Here is a 12,262-nt window from a genome sequence, read left to right as displayed (position 1 = left end):
AACCCCATTAGGGTTTGAATGTGTGTGAAGATCTTGAAAATTTATTTTATCTTGATGATTTCAGCGGATGATAACGGATTAAGGGTGACGTATTTAATAGGAAATAGGACTTAGTTGTTTAGGTCACAAGAAAAAGGCCATCTTTAGCCTTTTTTTTTATAGAGCTACCATCGTGGGTAGCAACCATAGAGAAACTGTCTGGGACATTGACCCTAGAAAGGGTTGCGTACCCACCAAACAGTTTACATGAAACCATAGTTAGAAACCATAACTACATACTTTATGCCTTGATCCCGTGCTAAAACAGGTATGTAGGTAGTCTAGGGATGAAGTTGTCCCTTGTACTCAGGCGTTTGGGGATGAGGGTTAGGCTTTGGTTATGGGTGAGTAGTTGGTTCTTGTAGCTCCTTGATCTTTTAATCAAATTGTACAAATAATAATTGAAATATTAAAATTAATTCAATGCATACTCAGAAGGAATCCTGTATGGATTCGCTTGACTTCCCGAGGCTTTATGTTGAATTTCAAGGCGAAACTCAAGCTTGTTTATGTAGTCATTTTTATACTCCTAAGAACGGAGACCTTTGTGCACTCCTAGTAGGGGAGTGTAGTCTTTAGAGAGTGGCTCAGGACCCTGATGGTCCCGATGAGTCTAAAGTCTCTGGCCAAAGGATATCCTATTCTTATGAATTGATGCCTACCCCGTTTGGGTAGATGCCTATCCTAGATTGGATAGATGAAACCTCTTGTCCCGTATGGACAGATATCTAACTCGTATGGTTAGATTCCTAACCCATATGGTTAGATGCCTAGTCCCGTATGGATAGATGCCTAACCCGTATGGTTAGATGCCCATCCCAGTTGGATTGATGCCTATCTCATTTGGATAGATGTACTTGAGTATGTGATTGAAAAAAAAAAGAATATGTAATAATAAGAAATCAATATTTTTATATATTATATATATATATATATATGTTGAGTTTTGGATTAAGTAAGTGGGTTATTACAAGGATCATTTTCATTTTAAGTTCATTTTTTGCCATTAAAGTCATTTAGTTGCATCTTTGCACTTAGATTCATTTATCATTATAAGAATTACTTATAAGCATCCATAAATTGCATTTCATAATCATCATTTTTAAATCATTAAAATCAAAGACATTTCATATAGATCATTTGCATTTCAAATCATTATATGTATACACTTTAAAAATAAAAAGTCAACATTCATTTGCATTCATATAGATCATTGCATTTGCATCATTTAAGTAAAGCATATCATTTAAGTTAGTGGCCATTAAAGTGAATCCATGATCATCAAAAATAAAAAATCAAAAGCATTTTCATTTCATCATCATTGCATCATATAGAACATCATCATCATAAAATAAAGGAAAGAAAAGATTATCAAAACATAATATGAATCAAAGCACATAGATTATCATCATATAAATTAGCATGCATAATAAACTATAGATCATCATAATAGAGTCTATGTCTACATATATCATTATAAAACAATAAAAAGTCCAAGTATACAATGATATCAGATCAATAATAAAATACAAGTGCCTCATCAATATAAATCACGTCTACAAGTCAAGGCTATCCTGTGCCACTACCACTTGACTTTGTCCGTCTCTGTGGTTGTGGGTGATAATATCTTCCAGATGGCTGTCCCCCTTGATCACCACTCCTCTGAGGAGGTCCCATGACCCCATCGCTACTAGTATCCATCCTCACAGTAGTATGATAGCTACCTGCTCTCTGACTCTCTGTGACTAAATCTTCATATAATCATTGCTAGTGTGTTGTCTCCTTCCCAACCCAAAATAGTGCTCTAATGGTATCGACTGAGAGAGTGTTAGATCCAACCTACTGAATGTGATCAAGAAAGGCCTGAGTATCCTGTTGTCTCCTAATAACCATGTCTCTCTCTATCATAAGTTTTTGCACCTATGCCCTAAGCTAATCTATCTGTGCTCTAAGATCATCCAAGATCTCCTACTCTAGCGCATCCTACTGAGGAACATGATCCTGAATCCCCTCAACTCCACCTTCCTCTCCACCTACTGGAATCTCAACCTGAGTAGCCTCAAGACCCGTCATATAATGAGAGTAACATGATCCTCTGAATCCTCCTCCTCTCTGCCATGAGCTGCAATAACCCTAAGATCTGGCCGAATCTGACCAAAATCAATGCCTCTCCCGTGACCCCTATCCAATCTAGTACTCCTCCCTCCTCCTGTAGAGGGTAATCCTCTCATTGATCTCATACCTATCCTTCCTGTATCCCTCCCAATCCATTCTACATCTCTCCCTCCTATGGTAAGTGGTCTCCCAACCCTGCCAATTGGTCCAAAAGGTCCTCCATAGACTCTCAATTGACCTCCTCTCCATCCAGGTCTCCTAGCGCCTCCGCCTCCATCTTCTCCCTCATCTCCCTAATCTCTCAACTCTTGAGCCGCTATAAGATCTCTTCTTCATCTCCATCTCCTAATGATGGGATCATTTGAATCATCCTCCTCATCTCCTGAGCTGGGAGGAGGGTTTGTTGGATCAATAATATGAGGAAAAGGGTGTGCACACATGTACTGAGCATAATCCGCAATAACCCCAGGATCTAAAATGTGTAATCTCAAATCATAAGCTACTCAAGGAGCAACCAAAAACTTTGTTGTGCTATCTCAAAAGACAAATAAGGTCCCCAATCTCGTCTATCCTTGTACCGCCATGCATACATGGCGACGCCAGTAGCCATGTGTTGAATGATACCAAACTGTTTTAAAATATGACTAATCAACTATCACTCAACAATGTATGGAGTATGACCAATAAGATATCTACTCTGAAAAATATATGGTAATGTCCGCGCATCATCCATCCATGGCTCACAATCGATATAAGGTCTCCAAATGATGTTATCTAGTGAATCCAGAACCCAACACCAATACTCCATCTTACCCAGCTTATGCTGAGTAAGGATACCTACATATAAATAGACATATGGCTGCCTATCACCATGAACTCTATGATGGATAGTTCGAGTAACTATAATATGCTCCCAACACCAGATCTATAAAAGTGTACATCCTGTAGTCAGACTAGCACCATCATCAAAGACAACCTGATGAAGACCATGATACAAATGCGCAAGCATGCAAACACCCCACGCATATCAAGTTCGATGCTGGATCATGCTCTGTAGAATCTCACCCCAACCAACAATGAAACCTCGATATCTCATGTCTGGATAGATGAATCCGCCAATCAATCCTACAAGAATAAATGGGAGAGCCTCGTAGTACATGATCATATCCTCCCATCGGATCTATCCTATGGAAATGCTCTTATCACCAAATACGGCTCTACAAGCCTCTATCCCTCCAAGATACTAAAAATCATACTATACTAACTCACCAGTCACGGGGATGTGTAGAATCCTGTAGACATCCTCAAGTGTCACACTAATCTCACCAGTAGGCAAGTGGAAAGTGTTATGCTCTCTATTCCATCTCTCTGCTAAGGTAGTAAACAAACCCCTATTATGGGTAATATCAGGCATGTACAACAAATAACGTAACCCACAACATCTATATGTCTAATCTCAGCCTATGTCAGCTCTGGCACTAAATGGCACATGGCCGGGAATTTTTCCCGACACTGGAGAACATCAAGTTTCTCTTGTTTAACAAGAGAATTTGATCTCTATCAATTATCTATCTATCAAATCCAAAGAGATCGTTAATCTATCAAAATATCAATCACATCAACAACTGATTAAATCTTTTCTACAAATAAAATTAGGCTATCAAATCATTTTTTAAATCATCAGAAATGATTTTTTATCAATCACTGAGTTCAGTCAAACTCTATCAAGCTCTTTATCAGAGACTAAATCAGTCTCTTAGAGCTAATCCATAAATCTATCAATAAAATCAATCAATCATTTATCCTTGTTACTACTTACTAAGTTGCCATTATTTTTATGTCCAAAGTCATTCTATATATACTCTAGTCAGTTACTACTACCGAAATATTCAGTCGATAAGCACAGAGCAGTCAGTTATAAAAGAAAGTAGTCACAGAGCCTAGTATACACCGAGTTGTCTACCGAGTAACACTCTATGTCTACCAAGCAGTAGAAAGGATACACCGAGTTGATATACACTGAGTGAAATGTGTTACCAGATTCATTGAACCTAGACAAACATGGGAAACATGTTACAAGATCGAGGAACAAAGAACCGTTATCACATTGGAAATTGCACTGAAAGATTATGTATGATTTTGAGGTCATTTATCCAATGAAATATTTTGTATGGTTATTCATTCAATAAATCATTTTTGTAAGATTGAAGCAATGAACTAGATCACCGACATAAGAGATCTATTTATACAACAATGATTTAAGGATTAGATATGGAAAATAGAGGTGTATGAAGCAAGACATGTGTAATACATAAGGAAGCACTGAGTATTGTGACTGTCAGAGACACAAAGGTCACCAAGAAGGATTTCAAAGAATAGTCAAGGAATAGAGTAAACAAAAGGGTTTATCGAGTTAATCTATGGGTTACCGAGTTATGCTATAAGCAAGGTAATCTCATTTTGAGCACATAGAATCTGCTATAACATTTCAGATGTAAAGTTGCAGATATTTGTAAAGATTTTATTGTAATATTTTGAGTTGTAAGAGAAACCTTTAACAGGGTAAAAGACTCTAACAAAGTCTATAAATTGTAAAGCCTTTGACCAGGTGCAACATTTAGAATAAGTGTTGTAAAATCCTTTAGCAAGGTAGATCTAACGATCTTGATACTCCTAACAGGGTAAGCTATTAGAAATAGCTAAACATGTAGCTCTAACCAAACACTCTTTATTATTGCAGTAGTGAAGTTGTGGGTGCCATCCCCACCACAGTTTTTCTCTCTAACCAAAAGTTTTTGCGTAACCAAAATATATGTGTTATAGAGTGAATCATGTATGATTGTTATTTATTTGTTTTAGCTTTATGTTATGTTACAACAGTTTTTGGTTTATGCATAAAAGTAAAGTTATTGTTGAAGAAAGGATTTGAAGTACTGATTCACCCCTCCCCACTCAGTACATTAGCTTTCCATATTGGGCCTAACAATCCTATCAATCAAAATTATCAAATTGTCTATCATCAAACATCAATCAACATACCTATCTATCAAATTCACACATTCAAATATCAATTCAAATCATCTAAATGAATTTTAACATAGCAAATTCAAACAAATTCATTTTTTTCACCAAATGCATGAATCCTAAAAAAAAAAATTGTTATTCTATTAGGCACAGGCACTGAAACACACAAATGTGCAAACCAACATAATGAAAGCACTAACAAATGACACAAAAGCATGAAAACAATCATTTGTGCTAACATACATAATGAAAGCGTGAACACACCAAACAAAAGCGCTAAACATGCATAAGCATGAACATTTTTAACAAAAGCGTGAACATACAAATAAAAAATGGTAAACTATCAAAAGCACTAACATAAAATGCATAAGCGCTAACATTGGAGACAAAAGCGCTAAAACGAAATGTCGAAAATCGAAAAAAATTCAAAATAGCCTCACACGTGCCGAAAAACAAGGAAATTTGTATGAAAAGTTGCAAACAAGCTTGGGATAAGGTACATACTGGATAATCATACTCAAGAGGTCGCTGATAACGTTGTACACACTCAAATCGATGGTTCTCGAATAGGATAACCATTTTGCCAGCTCAGTAAGAAAATTCTTTTCACTCCACAAGATGACAAGGATGCAAATGAGGATAAAATTAACCTAGGTTAGTTTTTATAATTACCATTTGAAAGAGTAATTAATATTGCTTTTAAGTGGGGCAATTTTCTTTATTTTTCACAAATAAATTTAATTGAAGGACCTTTCCAATTATCGTGAGATCAATCACTTATCCAAAATTTTCAACAATTTCACGATCACTCCCAAGGGGGCACACAATCAGGTTTTTTATCTCCATCAAGCGCTGTAATGCCCTACCAAGAACCCTAAAGGAATACAACACAACTAGGCAACTAAAGGGTGAAATATTTTTTATTTTTTTAAAGATTAAGTGCATCAATTATAACAATTGCATGTTTAATAACACAACGGAAGTCTAACACATGATTTCCTAAGGGTTACCAACGAAGATTACTTCGCAGATTATATTAACACCATGGTTAATCCAATTGTCCATTTAATTAGGTAAATTAAATGCTTAAGTTAAAAAAACTACACATACATCTAAATTCCATAATGACAGATTCAAGTATACCAATGCATTCAATTTTTCATAAATCATTTATACATAAGATTAAAGCAACTAAATTAACATACATTCCACTGACATAATATTACAATATCCATAAATACATGGCTTCCAATAATACCACGGATTACAAAGTTACAATATCAAGGTTACATAAAATTTTGATACAATGACCACAAGGTCTCAACTGAACAATGATCACGAACATGAGTTGGTACATGAACCATGAACCAAGAAACACCAGTGAAGCCCTTCCTCGCCTGAAGATACAATCCAGAACATCTAATGGGAAGTGACACTACCACCCAACCATGTGATCCCAAAATGGAACCACCCCACCGTGCTAGGAGATAGTAGAAAACCCTCAAGCAAGCAAAAGTAAGACAAGTACGAAAGAACTACATGATTCTGCAAACATCCATGTGACTCAACTCACAAAACACTAGTGACTCTAAGGAGAGATTGTCATCACATAGCTTGATGGTTACCATGGTAGGCCTCCTAGGTCCTGACTCTCTATCCTGGTAACCTCTCCCAGCTTTCGGCTCCAACTAAGTCTCATGCGGAGCCTACCAATCCTTTTGTGAAGACAAGGTGGTAAGTTTGCCATTCCAGGCCTTCTTGCAACATTATGAGCCATGTACAAGCACTCACCTATGCACGAGGTACATTATCTTAATTAATATTTATTCCACTCCCCCCCAATATATTATGAGGTTATCACTTTTTAACTGACTTTCGATGGGTTATCCTGTCATCCACTTCAGGCATGGCCCCTACTCGAAAGCCACTCTCTCTCTTAGGACACTAACAGGAAAGGTCTCTCTACGAGAACTCTATGGTAAAACAAACAACCATATCTAATCTTGACAAACCACAGGTGAAGGATACACAATCACTAACCCAGGATTGACCATTTGGAATAAAACACACAATGGCTCACATCAATAGGGTTACACAACAACACCTGACCAAGGGGGTCCACCAACATATGACATAATGACAACTCAACCAGAATTACAATGAAATTAAGCTTGACTGCTAATACCATTTACACAAGATCCTAATACAGACAATCGTTTCTTTAAACAACCAAAAGCATAAATAACTTGCAATTAAAGATTTTCCAGACAATAAGAAAATACAACTATATTAATACAAAGAAATCAATTTTGCCATTTGTCCAATAAGGTTAAATCAATCACATAAAAATTAACCCCCTAATTATATGTTCATGATTACTTTACAAATAAACCCGATTAGATTGTATCAATAATCTAAATTAAATTCTAAATTAAAAATTATATATAATAATATAATATAATTATATAAATATATATATTCTACGAATATAATATTATATAATTATATCACATATAAAATATATAATAAAAAGATGATTTAATTTGAAATATCTTTCATTTCCAAAATAACATAATTAAAACCACAGAAAATACTATATACATATACATATATATATATATATATATATATATATATTAATTAATTTTTTTTTAATTAATTTAATAATATATATATTTTTTTATTTAATTTTTTTTAATTAATTTAATAAACTTTATTTTTTATTTATATATATATATACATATATACATATATATATATATATACATATACATATATACATATATACATATATATATATATATATACATATATATATATATATATATATATATATATATATATATATATATATATATATATATATATATATTTAACATACAATAACCTAAAAACCAGTAAATTCTATTTTCAACCAAAATTTATTTCCAATTAAATTTATTAAAAGGGAAATTAATTAATACATAATTTCTCCAAAATAATATAATAAAACAATTTTCCTTAACTTTTAATAACACAATAAATTTAATTAATGATTAAATTTATTTCTAAAATAACTAAATAATTTCACAGAGATACACATATATTAAAAAGGACTGTCATAGCCAAGTATCGAAACAAAAATCAAACAAGAGGGAATGATTTCTTTGGTAAATCCCATTCCTCCCAAATCTTGCAATTTCCATGCACAATAAAAATCTTGGCGAAATTTACCATAATAACTTTTTCCAATTTTCTTAAAATTTAATCTACAAACACCCAGGAAATAACTTCTTTCCATAAACTAGAAATTAACTTCAAGAATGAACTTTAGCCAAGAATCAGACAGGATTTTAGATTTGACAAACATCTTAACACACACATCATTCATAAAGAAGAAAAATAAAATATTTTCTTTGAAACAAACAATCAAACGAAGCCACCCAACCTGGTATAGCTTTCCTGGAAGAAATTTATAAAAGAGAACCAATCCTTCAACAAGCTTCCAAATAAATTTCTCATGCCTGACCTGTTTCCTGTGTATCCCTAAAATAAAGACCTATTCCTCTTTTTAAACTAAAATTCTAGGTTGAATATCTTTTTCTCCAAAAACCTAAATTTAGTAATAAAAGCAATTTTCTTTTCTTTTCTAATTTTCTAACAAAGGGATAAGTTAACATGCAATAATTAAAAAATCATTTTTCTTTCTTTTCTTTTCTCATGCAAATTAATTAATTTTCTAAATAAAGAAATTAAAGCAATACTTTAATTCTAATTAATTCTTTTATTCATTTATTTATTTATTCTTTTATTCTATTTAAAATTCTAGGAAACAATAAATGCAATTAATCCAATTTATTTTTCCATTAAAATTTAAATAATTATATTTCTAAAATCATGCAACTTGCAACTTAATTTAACAATTTCTTTTAATTAATTAAATTTATAATCTCAATGCATACACAATTCAACTATGAGATAACTCCATAAACTTAATTAATTAATCAAATCCACTAAAAACACACAAACTGAACAAATCTCAAGCAAATACTCATAAAAAGATCAAATGACAAAATACGAAGGCCGAACTAACTGACAGGACGACCAACTGACGACACTCACACAAGTGTAAATGAGTAAAATAGGGTCAACTACTATCTCCTCCACTTCCATCGGAAAATATAAGGCACACTCAGACCTGTGAAGCCAAGTGGAGACAATACCCTGTACCTACCCGGTACTTGTACCTGCAATATCCCGCATCATCGAACCACACATGCATATATACAATATAGAAAACATGACATACACACCAATGAAGGAGAATCACAGCGTTCCTTGTCTTACCTAAATGAGTGAAGGAAAATCGTCCCCTTGCATCCAATACACTCCCAAACACACAACATATAATTACACATTGCATAGATAAAGTAAAATGTCAGTACATAGCAATAATCCATAAAATGCCATAAATCACAAGTACTGAAATACTGCAAATAAATTATGCATCTCATATCCAGATAAAACATGATATAATGTCATAAAAGTCTGAATAACACATCATGGTAATGTATCCACTGAAAACAAACAATAATAAAATATAAGTCTAATGAGTTCAAACGAGTAGGGGTACTACAGGCGCATTATCAAGACTTGATTTAATCTTTGAAACAATGTTGTCTTTAAATCATTTCAAAGAGGGGCAAAATGTATACACACAAAATTGGCTATGAGCAATTAAATAAATATTTTATATTTATTTAATAATTATTCTTCTATTAAATAATTAATTTGAAAAGATGAATTTATTTAATTCATTTCATATCCTTCTATCAATTAATTTAATTGAATTTTTTTATTAATTAATTCATTTATCCTTTTCCTCTAATCAATCAATTAAATATCTAATATTTAATGGTTATTCTTCTATCCTATAGTCTCAAATATTAAATAATTTCATAATTATTTAATCCCTTTTCCAACTCACCTTCCATCTCCACTTCATCTATCCTTTGCCAACTCATCCATCATGTGGCTAAATTAATTCAACAAAATTAAAATAAATAAAAAATTTATTAGCCACTTATCTCCAACTTCCATAATAAATGAAATATTGTGTACGTACACATATTTCCTAACCTTCTTCTATATTATCTCCAACATCCCTATATCTTAGGAGGACTTGAGTCCACTTGTCCTCTCATTCCTACATCTTCTCCAACTATCCTATATCCTCTTAAGTCTTCAACTCAGTTAAGGTGAGATGAGTGACACTTGTCTTCTCCTTCCCTCTTTATCTCAACCTTCAACTTCTTGCTTATAGCCATCCAATTTGCAAGATTTGATCATGACTGTTGATCTCTACCACCTAAGCTCATGCACTCAAAAATATATAAAAAAAGGTCTCCTAAGCCATTTTGAAACTAATAGACTAATAGCTAATCATATAGTCATTCTAGAGCATTTTTAGATTTTTTGAGCATAAATTATTTTAATAGCATTTTAGCTTAATATCATTTGCATATCATAGTATCAATTAACTATCAGTCTATTCTTCATATGCCATCTTGGAAGCTACCAATGCTTGTTTGAGAGAAAATCATCTGCAACCAGGAACAATGGAGTTAGGACGCAATAAGACTTAAATCATGAAGGTAATAATGTTTTTATTTTATAATCATTTCATGTAGTTTCATTGGTTGAGTTTGGATTTCAAGTCGACATAGGAAAAATCCACAAGATTCTCCATTAGCAAATAGGTCAAAGTGGTTTCGGTGCTCTAAACTAGAAAAATATCTCATATCCGGAAGCAATAACTTGTTGGAAAAGATCCAATCATCTCGGAGACTTAGGATAAGGTAGATGGCCATGTCCACAAGAAAAATCTAGCTTTGTAAGGTCCGGTGTGCAAATGTAAAGAAACATAGAAAAAAATGTTGAAACTGCAAAACATAAAGAAAACATTTTTGGTTGATGCAAGATTGCCAAGAACCGAGGATGCTCCTGCATTAGACATTTGGGGTTGATGAAAAAGTGAGACCCTCACTTTGCAGGGGTTAGAGGAAAACCAAGATGGTCTACCTTTGCCTAATAAATCCATGATGACTCTTCAACTGGCCCGTCCTTCCACTTCACAAGAAATTCTCCGTACTGTTTGCCTCGGGTGCTACACCCAATTCTACTATCCAAAATGCCTCTAATTTGATCTAATACAATATGGGGCATCTGCTTCTCCAAGCCTATTGCATTGTCATCACTAAATTCTTTTGCATGATATTGATGAAGGTCTACAATGTGGAATATAGGTGAAATGCTCAAAGTATCCAGTAGCTCCACTTCATGTGCATTTCTGGAAGTAAATTTCTTTGAGATCTTACAAGGTCCAAATTTCTTCATCTTCAACTTATTGTAGGTACCAACTGGAAATATTTCTTTTCTCAGATAAACCATCACTTCATCTCCAACTTCAAATTCCTTGTGTCTCCTCTTTTCATCTACCTTCTCCTTATACTTGTTGTTAATATCCTCTATATGTTTCTTAATATGAGTATCTACTGTCTTCATATGTCCTGCAAATTCTTCTGCTTTCGTACTCCTTTTATCTTCATTACAGATGTCCCTCAAATCTGATATGCCTCTAGGGGTTATCCTAGTAACAATGTCAAAGGGTATTCTTCTGGTACTCTTGTTCACTAGATTGTTGTAGGCGAACTGTACTTGCGCAAGGATCAAGTCCCAACTTCTGGTTTTTTCCCAACTAAACATCTCAACAAGTTTCCCAAACTCCTATTTACTACCTCTATTTGTCCATCAGTTTGTGGGTGAAAAGTAGAACTAAATTTCAAATTTGTCTTCATCTTCTTCCAAAGTGTCCTCCAAAAATATCCAACAAACTTAGTGTCTTTGTCAGAAACAATGCTCTTAGGTAATCCATGTAGTCTCACCACCTCTTTGAAAAATAGGTTAGTTATATGCACAACATCTATTTCCTTCTTATAGGGTATGAAATGTGCCATTTTAGATAATCTATCCATCACCACAAATGTGAAATCATCTCCTCTCTGTGTCTTAGGCAATCCAAGTATAAAATCCATGCTTATGTCTT

The sequence above is a fragment of the Cryptomeria japonica genome, chromosome 2, assembly GCF_030272615.1.
Source record: "Cryptomeria japonica chromosome 2, Sugi_1.0, whole genome shotgun sequence".
Lineage (NCBI taxonomy): Eukaryota > Viridiplantae > Streptophyta > Pinopsida > Cupressales > Cupressaceae > Cryptomeria > Cryptomeria japonica.
This window is presented reverse-complemented; position numbering follows the sequence as displayed.